Source organism: Salvelinus sp. IW2-2015, unplaced genomic scaffold (assembly GCF_002910315.2).
Source record: "Salvelinus sp. IW2-2015 unplaced genomic scaffold, ASM291031v2 Un_scaffold1038, whole genome shotgun sequence".
Classification (NCBI taxonomy): domain Eukaryota; kingdom Metazoa; phylum Chordata; class Actinopteri; order Salmoniformes; family Salmonidae; genus Salvelinus; species Salvelinus sp. IW2-2015.
In genome coordinates, this window is record NW_019942698.1 from 387,184 (window position 1) to 397,870 (window position 10,687).

At 43.2% G+C, this 10,687-nt stretch overlaps 1 pseudogene; it reads left to right on the forward strand.

Annotated features, from left to right (window-relative positions):
* The first annotated feature begins 3,987 nt into the window (after window positions 1–3,987).
* LOC112069524 (nuclear receptor subfamily 4 group A member 3-like) lies at window positions 3,988–10,561 on the forward strand (annotated as a pseudogene).
* Window positions 10,562–10,687: the final 126 nt, after the last annotated feature.

Below are 10,687 nucleotides of genomic sequence, written 5' to 3' on the forward strand. Positions count from 1 at the left end.
GAGAGTAGAGGAGGGCTGACATCAAGGCTCTTATTATCTCCACTGTTATAAAGGACATGATTGTGTATTAATTCAGCTTTATGTGGACATCATGTTTGATGCCTTTGCAATAGTTATAAAACAAAACACATAGTTTGCTGTACGTGTGTGAGTGTGTCAGACTAATACCTAGCCATTTATTCCCGGCTATACGGGAATAGTTAAATTGGTAAAACCCTGAGAGCTTGTTGGTCTGTGTGCTGGGTGAATATTAGCCCTGGGCCTACAGTACAGACATCTTACATATGAGAGTTTTTCATGAGACGATTTTATATTATTGAAATAAATCTGACTGCAAGTTGCAGAAGAACATGCAGGCAGCCTTAGTTTAATTTCAAATGATTTATGTTGACATCATTTATCCCAACAGGTAGGTTTCTCGTAGTTTAGAACAAACAGTGTGATTATATGCCTACAAAATAAAACATGTTGTTTTATAAACACTAGTACAGCCGGTGACCAACCTTAAATGTCCTCTGTCACACTGTCTGTCTGTCTGTCGTTTGTCTATCTGTTTGTATTTCTGACTGTCTCTCTAAATGTCTGTCTGTGTGTAGCATGTGGCTTTTCTGAATTAGACAGGCCTGTCATTGCTCACATTAYTGCTCACATGATTAGGGGAAACAAATATTGACATTAACAATGTCAATGTTTGATCTATAGCCTTGCCTCTTTTTGAAGTTGAAGTTACTGCCATTGAACGTGGATCTTGACCTAAATGTCATCCTGGAGCAAGGAGGTCCATGACTCGAAGTGAGGCTTAAGGTTGGTCTGACCACCCAGTCTGGTATCATAGACTAGACATAACATAGTAGATGTAAATCCAGGACACTCAAATTAGTATGATATGTTATGTTTGGTATAGTTACATAAGACCGTTGGTTACTTAAGGAAAAAACGAAAGGTGGTCAGGGTGGATGGGTGGGCGTATAATGTAAATGTCTAGCAACCCAAAGGTTGCGTGTTTCAATCTCATCATGGACAACTTTAGCATTTTAGCTAATTAGCAACATTCCTACTACTTAATACTTTTTAGCTACTTTGCAAATCCTTGGCATGTTAGCTAACTCTTTCCTAACYGTAAACCTAACATYAACCCTGTAGCTAACCCATCCCCTAACCTTAACCCTTTAGCCTAACTCCTAATCTTAACCTTAACCTCTAAACCTAACCCCTAGCCTACCTAACGTTAGCCAGCTAGCTAATGTTAGCATTAGCMACCTAGCTCTTTAGCCACAACAAATTGRAATTCGTAACATATCATACATTTTGCAAAATCATAACTTTTTGTATGTTTTGCAAATTCGTAACACACTGTAGGACAYTTGCAATTCATAACATATCWTAAGAAATGGATGATGGACATCCAGAAATTAATACCATTTGCAACATAACATATCATACTAAATGCTCTGAGACCAGGTTGGACCCCCAGACCAATACCCTAAATAAATTTACATTTAGAAATCAGTCAGATTCTTAAATATGTCGACCAAGTTAAATTAAACTTTTGCATCTCCTATTCACACTGCAGTCTCTGGTCCATATAATTTCTTTGAAGGCCAGAATTTGTATCTTTCACTATGAGATGTGTGGTATGCGTTTCTCTCAGGCGGTTAAAATTGGTTTTGGGTGTGTAGACAGAAACACACACACACACACACACACACACACACACACACACACACACACACACACACACACAACACACAACACACACACACACACACACAACACACACACACACACACACACACACACACACACACACACACACACACACACACACACACACACACACACACACACACACACACACACACACACACACACAGTCTCCTCTTTTTGACAGCCTCTCTCCTCAGGGCTAATTTACTGTACTTGTATATTTCTCCAGCCCTCCTTTATCTCTTCTCTTTCTCTCTCTGTTTGCTGGAAGCCTCGCGCTGACTGGCTATTTGCATGGGGGGCTATACCGGCGCTTTGGGGCGCGTGCTTCACGGCTCTTTCGCCGTTCTCTAGGTTACCGGGGCGCTCAGCCCAGCACCCACCGGCCGGCTCGAGAGAGAAACAGAGAGAGAGGAGACCCTTCTGCCCTGTGTTCACATTATGGACACACACAGACCAGTGCAATTGTAGCTTTTTTCGTAGCCCTTTTGTCTACATATCTCTGTATGTTGATGGGAGACTGTTACGGAGGAGTGTAAATGCTTTTTTTTAGGCTGGATCATGCTGTTGAATTGTATTGTATTGTTGTATGTTTTAATTCTGTAAGTTATTGATTGTTGCTGCCTTCTTGGTCAGGTCTCCCTTGAAAAATAGACTATGGATCTCAATGGGCTTTTCCTGCTTAAATAAAGGTTAACATTTTTTTGTAAAAAAATTGGCTATTTTTAAAAGCGTAAAATGCATATAGCTTTTTTGCTCTCAAAAGCGTTACAGCTATTTGCTTTATGTCGGTCTGACACCGATTCAATATGATCTATTACCACAGCACACTGAATTACAAAACAAATAACAAATAATGTCATTGAATACAATGACCTCCACGTCTAAAGATAAAACAATTGAGACAGAATATTACATTTCCTCTCCTGATTAGCCAAGCATTCTGTGTGTGGTAGAGATTGAGCGACTGAGAGACTTAGAGACGCGACTGTCTGTATCCTAGTGAAGTTCATGTTATTATTGAGCCTAACTCATTCTCCAGACATTGATGAATAATAGGCATAGAAACATGTCAGACAAAGCAACAACAAAAAACGTGTTAGATCCCTAGGCTATAGTTTTAGATTTTGTCAGCCCGCAGGCCTATTGGAAAAGTGATACTGTTAAGAACCTATTCAAACAGAGTTCAACTGTTCAGTGATCTCCAAACAGACTGCATGTCTCCCGGCCGGGACGGTTCAGAGAATGGGTCCGGAGAGGGAGGACTGGTCCCCGGTTTAGTGGAGAGAATTAGTCCGGGTATCGGTCAGTGTTTGTAGGTGAGTGCTGCAGAGAGGGGCGCTAGGCACTGTGAAATCTCTTGTCTGCGGTGAGCTGTGCTCTGGCTGGCAGCAAGACGCACTGAGAGCGGAGAGGTTTCGGTTCTGAGATTCATAACTTACTCAGGTGGATATTGTAACCTATTTTCTCTTTCCAATAACGAACCCCTTTTAACCCTGAGACCTATAGTGCATGAGCCTCAGACTAGCGCGAAAGAACCACCGGCAATTTTAACAAAATGATAGCCATGCTCTTTTGAAGACACTTGTTTTTATGAATTGCAAATAACTAGTTTCATTTAATATTATTATTTGTTTGAAAAATGTTAATATGATAATTGAATAGATTCATATGATATTTGACGATATAGACCATTGTTAGATTTAGATATTATTTTATGCTGCTCGCAGATGAAGTGATTCTAGTTTTTCTTTTAGTCTATATTATTTTAGTCTATTCTCATCAATCTTCAATATTTTACTTTAATAAGAGTTGAAATTGAATTCAAAATTATTGCTCTATTTCTGAGTTGTAGGCTAAATGATATAGAGAGGTTATAATAATATTTGTTAACTTCTGTATTTGGTGAAGCATTCATTCAATGAGCGCTTATGGAATGTTTGCAGATTTTCTTATTGCTAAATTATAATTGTACTTATAATAATGTATATTCCTCCATTCTTGTGTCGGATGTCTGTGGATCTCTCTTTCTAGGTCTGACCTTTAATTCTGTATCACACCTCTAAGCCTGCTGCTTTTCCCCCTCATCACTGAGAATTCATTTTATTCTGTTCATGTTTAATTTCTGTGCGTTTTTTCCCACCGGGTAATCTTGTGTAGGCTATTTCTGTGCGACTTTATTCTGCTCTTTGTGATTGTATTGTATTTGTGCAGTAAGCTATTTCATGCGTGTTGGTGTGGTTTGGGAGTTCCCATGTCTCTGGTTGTGACCCGGTGTTTCTTTCCTCCAGACCCGGGTTCGAAGAGCGCGCCCAGCCGAGCTCAGACCCGGCTACCGGACAGTCCCTTCGAGTCCTCCCCGCTCCCGGTCCCCCACCACAGTCGCACCAGTCCCCAGCCCCCCACACAGAACACCATTCAGCGCGAGGCTTTCACACCAGGTACTGAAAAACACCGGGAACAGGCCCGGTCGTCGTCGCACCTGTCCTGAGTTGGTGCTTTAAAAACCTGTTTCAAATGCACGTGTAGTTTTCAAACTATTAGTCTGCCATGTCTTTCTTCATTCAGTCAGCTGTGTTCACGCTAGGTCTATAGTGCGTTTATTTCATTAGTACAATATTAGGCCTATATATTTAGAAATGTTTATATAACAAACCATATAGTTTAGACCAACAACATAATTTATTATTTTAATTTAACCGATATTGAATGCTCTAAATGGTAATTTAATATATATATATTCCAAGTCAGTTCTGATTTATAATTCTAAGCGTGTTGTGTCAGTGAGTGCGCGCGAGTTGACATTTCCATCTGTAGATATGGGGACGGAAATAGTCTTCTGAAACTAGACACACCGACTTTAAAAGCAAGACCAAAAAATCTAATTAGTCAAATCTGTAGATATCGATCTGCTTAATGAACTTAATKAGGTTAAACGTCTTAAACCTTCGAGGCCAAAATAAAGTAGCCTAATTTAAAAGCACATGTATKTTCTCCTGATAGATTAAGGTGATAAAGGTAGGCTGTCCCGCCCGTATAGCGACTCATGGGGCCCTCGAGCCTGCGGTTAGAGGCGACCACAGCCTCTAGGACAAAACCCCGTTCTGGGTTTCTGCATCATACCTGTATTTAGATCAAGTTTACATACTGGTACATTTCATGAATGTGAACAAGCGGTTTACGCATGTGCGGGTCAATACCCGTCCAAAAACCAACACACAAAATAAGATTTAGATCGAATGTCTCAAATCGCTGTCTGCTGTCAATCTGTTTCAATCTGCGTGTGTGCGTTTGTTTTGACTGTAATATTTAGGTAGAATTATCAAGTCTGCTCATATGAGTGTCCATTAAAATCAATTWAAAAAWATATATATATATATATTATATTTTTTACAACTTCTGAATGTTTCCTTGATCGATAKAATGTATTATGTATTTACTYATGCACTTCATGTCTTGTTTGTTAGATCTATGGCATTCTGACAATGAACAAGCACGCTCAGTTTTTGGAACGGATGCATTGTGTCCAGTTGAAATGCACACCTCGAGGTTAGAGACCGCTTCTCTCTGATCATCATACCACACACGTACAAGTACACGTGCACACACACACGCTTATCCAGCCAGGTCACCCGTTATACAATTCACTATTCAACTTCCATCCATGTCTGTGCAAGTGGGGAGATGACGTGGAAGTTGTTTTCGATATTTTTGTTTTAAACCTATCCCAAACCTCAACTTTACTTTAACCATTCGAAGTTAATGTCTGAACTTTACCCTAAATTGAACATTTCGGAGTTATTGTCTAATCTTACCCTTAAACACACGACATTTGAAGTTTGGAACAACTTCGAAATTTGACGTTTAAGTATGTGGATGAACGTCTAATTCTGTCGTGAGACTCTGAGAGCTGGTAGCATTTATCTGCCTGGCTTGTCTGTCCTGAACACTCACTGTTTAACACACATGTAGCTTAAGCACACACTCACACATGCATGCACTCAAATACTCATGCATGTTGTACACACACGCATACACACACATTCTTCATGACACATACACACTCACACACGCACAAACTTGCTGTCAGGTGGACGTCGTGGTGTTTGAATGAAAAGGGTGTTTTCGGTTTTTGGGATATAATCTGGTGTCATTAGAGTGCTTCTGGCTTGGTCTTAACATGACACTGCATTGTCTGAATATGTGTGTGTGTGTGTTTACTCAGAAGTAGATGTGTGTGCATAGGGGCATGGTGAGGAGAAGGTACACACATCAGTTAGGTTGTGTTTACATCATCACTATGTGTGTGAATGGGTGTGTGTCCATACGTGCATTTGTGCGTGCATGTGTGCGTGCATGTATGCGTTTGACTTCAGGCAAGGTAGGTGGAGTAGTCTTATAAAGAGGCGTTTCAATTGGAATTAAACACATCAGCCCCCCCCCCCTGTTGGACAGGCCCAGGAAAAATCTCTCTCTCTTCCTTTTCTCCCCTTGAAGACACAGGCAGTTACAMATCCCCGTCCTCTCTGTACACCTGTACGCCTGTTTCCGCGTGGGTAGTGCAACTGCCTGGGTCACTCGCGAGGCCGTCATCGAAATAAAAGAAAACTCTGGCGGTTGCTCGAGTGCAGCCGTGCTCGCCCACTCCTTTCTAGACGGATGGAACTCGCGCACTCTGAGAAAGTTTGAGTCAGACCTCCAAACTCCCCCCTGACCTCGTGTCTCTYGCGCGTCCCCATGGTTACACTTTAGCCCTGCGGCTCACCCATGGTGACATCTGTATCTCTGTCTCTAATATAGGTGTCTCCCGCTGTAAGGTGTGAGTCATGCCAGGGCTTCGAGCCCACAGGTAAAGTCACATAGCCTTAAGTTATATTGTGTTCACTGTTCAACACGGACTTAATAAATATGTCTTTAGTTACGTTTGTGCATGCGCCATGTGCGTAGGGCAAATGTACACAGTTGTTAGAGTCCGCAGAGGAAAGGAGGCGTGCAGGACAAATTGGTAGTAGGCTTGATAAGTCCCATATTTACTAAATAAATATGACGCGAAGGAACAAGACGATTACGACACAGCCGCGCAGAGCGTCAATGGGAACCGCGCGCTGTTGACAGTTCCCTTCTCGAGAGCGAAGAGCAAACACAACAAACTCTGGGCACTTACGACACACACACCACACACACAGGTTTTAATATTGATCAACAATAGATAACTACAGTTGAAGTCGGAAGTTTACATACACTTAGGTTGAAGTCATTAAAACTCGTTATTCAACCACTCCACAAATTTCTTGTTAACAAACTACAGTTTTGGCAAGTCGGTTAGGACATCTACTTTGTGCATGACACAAGTAATTTTCCAACAATTGTTTACAGACAGATTATTTCACTTATAATTCCCTGTATCACAATTTCCAGTGGGTCAGAGGTTTACATACACTAAATTGACTGTGCCTTTTAACAGCTTGGAAAATTCCAGAAAATGATGTCATGGCTTTCGAAGCTTCTGATAGGCTAATACATAATTTGAGTCAATTGGGGGTGTACCTGTGGATGTATTTCAAGGCCTACCTTCAAACTCAGTGCCTCTTTGCTTGACATGGGAAAATCAAAGAAATCAGCCAAGACATCAGCCAAGACGAAAAAATTGTAGACCTCCACAAGTGTGGTTCATCCTTGGGAGCAATTTCCAAACGCCTGAAGGTACCACGTTCATCTGTACAAACAATAGTACGCAAGTATAAACACCATGGGACCATGCAGCCGTTATACCGCTCAGGAAGGAGACGCGTTCTGTCTCCTAGAGATTAATGTACTTTGGTGCAAAAAGTGCAAATCAATCCCAGAACAACAGCAAAGGACCTTGTGAAGATGCTGGAGGAAACAGGTACAAAGTATCTATATTCACAGTAAAACGAGTCCTATATCGACATAACCTGAAAGGCCGCTCAGCAAGGAAAAAGCCATTGCTCCAAAACCGCCATAAAAAAGCCAGACTACGGTTTGCAACTGCACATGGGGACAAAGATCATACTTTCTGGAGAAATGTCCTCTGGTCTGATGAAACAAAAATAGAACTGTTTGGCCAAAATGACCATCGTTATGTTTGGAGGAAAAAGGGGGAGGCTTGCAAGCCGAAGAACACCATCCCAACTGTGAAGGGTGGCAGCATCATGTTGTGGGGGTGCTTTGCTGCGAAGGGACTGGTGCACTTCACAAAATAGATTGGCATCATGAGGAGGGACAATTATGTGGATTATTGAAGCAACATCTCAAGACATCAGTCAGGAAGTTTAAAGCTTGGTCGCAAAATGGGTCTTCCAAATGGACAATGACCCCAAGCATACTCCAAAGTTGTGGCAAAATGGCTTAAGGACAACAAAGTCAAGGTATTGGAGTGGCCATCACAAAGCCCTGATCTCAATCCATAGAAAATTTGTGGGCAGAACTGAAAAGCGTGTGCGAGCAAGGAGGGCTTCAAACCTGACTCAGTTACCAGCTCTTCAGGAGGAATGGCTACCCGAAACGTTTGACCCAAGTTAAACAATTTAAAGGCCAATGCTGCCAAAATACTAATTGAGTGTATGTAAACTTCTGACCACTGGGAATGTGATGAAAAAAATAAAAGCTGAAATAAATCACTCTCTCTACTATTAATTCTGACATTTCACATTCTTAAAATAAAGTGGTGAGTCCTAACTGACCTAAGACAGGGAATTTTTACTAGGATTAAATGTCAGGAATTGTGAAACACGAGTTTAAATATATTTGGCTAAGGTGTATGTAAACTTCCGACTTCAACTGTATATATTATTATTATGGTTATTATACAAATCTAAACAATATTATTAATATTATTCATTTGTGGTTACATTGTGGGCTGTGTGTGATCCCCAGTCTAAGACGGAGGTCGTTATATGATAATTAACCTCTCTCTAGACACACGGTTCCCCATCCTGTCTTTGAGCTTGTCATGGCAGTATGTGACAGAACATGTGTGTGGCTGGTTGTTTTAGAGGCCAGAGTTAGTTAGAGTCCAGCACCATGAGGGGTCCATTAACATTTATATACAGGCCTCATTTAGTTCCAAACGCGCAGATAAACTAGGGCAAGACACACACACACACACACACACACACAACACACACACACACACACACACACACACACACACACACACACACACACACACACACACACACACACACACACACGCACGCACTGCACACACAACACACACACACACACCACACACACACCACACAGCTACTCACACACAGTACACACTAACAAAACTGCTCCTACAGTTTAGCTGTGCTGGATGAGGGTTGCGTTGTGTGTGTGTGGTTGTATGTATGGCTGTGGGTGATTATGACCAGGTGTGTTGACTGCAAAGTGGTGATGGGGGTTCAATCTGGGGCTCATTCAGTTCGAGAAAACGGAAGAAAAAAGTTTTTAAATTATAAAAAAAAAGACAGTTGTTACCAGACAAGTTAAGGTACATTCCAAAACGTTTCTTCCGTTTCCTGCCGAGTGAAACAAAGAACCGCTGAGCTTAGCTACACTGATTGGCTAATGTGTTTTTATCTGCTTCACCGATTGGCTAACATGTTTTTATTTGCTTGACTAATTGGCTAATGAGTGTTATATTAAGGGAATTACACTAACAACACACTAACAGCTTCCTCACACGTTTCATACTATTGCATTATGTGCATCTGTTAACTGCATAAATAATCAACGTCATAAATAGGGAGGAGATCCTGCTGTTTTGTGAGTTCAGCACCAAACTGTGTCCATCACCTCCCCAACATTCTCACACACACGCTTACACTCTCACTATCACTACAATGATGATGTTTTAATTCTGTATATAACACATCAACTTGAACTTGATTCTCTCTCTCCTCTCTCTCTCCTCTCTCTTCTCTCCTCTCTCTCTCTCTCTCTCTCTCTCTCTCTCTCTCTCTCTCTCTCTCTCTCTCTCTCTTCTCTCTCTCTCTCTTCTCTCTCTCTCTCTCTCTCTCTCTCTCTCTCTTCCTTCCCATCTTTCTCTGTAGACATGCCTTGTGTGAGGCACAGTATGGGCCCGCCCCCCAGGCTCGTCCTACTCCGCCCAGTCCTTTGGTTACCAGGGCGACAGCTACAGCTCTGACTCATGACCCGGACTATACCAAGTTGGACTTGGGTGGGGGTGAGATCTCGGCGGCCGCCACTACCTCTCTGCCCAGCTTCAACGTGTTTGTTGAGGGGAGCTAACGAGCCAAGGTCCTCCTGCCTATACCAGATGCCTCCCATAGGCCGCTTATCAAGAAGGAGGAGGAGTCCTACCCACAATCTGACACCAATGCCCACCTCCTCCATGTACTTTAAACAGTCTCCTCCGTCCACCCCCACCACCCCCTCTCTCGCCCCCCAGCCTGGCTCCTCCTTCCTCTGGGATGACTCCCCCCACCTCCCTGCAGCCCCCCTCCCACGGCCCCTCAAGTCCGCTCGCTTCCCCCACTCTTCTACCAGCACTCCCCTCTCCCACAGTGGGGGGTACGAGGGCTGGGAGGGGCTGCCTCGCGCCTCTTCCTCCTCATCCTCTTCTCGTCCTCCTCGGTGCCCCCTCACCCCCACGGCCCGCCCCTGGAAACAGCACCTGTACCAGCTTGCACCGGCGGGGTTGGGGTCCGGGGACTGGGCCTTCCGTTCTCTGGCGCTGGGGTCCTGTTACCCTCTGCTGGGAGACCGCCTGCCTCGCCCCCCATCGCGGCCCCCAGGAGAGGGCACCTGTGCCGTGGTGGCGACAACCGCTGCCTGCCAGCACTACGGCGTACGCACCTGCGAGGGCTGCAAAGGCTTCTTCAAGGTAAGACCACCTTGAAACACCACCTCACACTCCACCTGATGACCCCCATGAGCATCTCTCATTGCTATTATTCTCTTCTCTCTCTCTTCTCCTCTTTCTCTCTCCCTCTCTCTCTCTCTCTCTCTC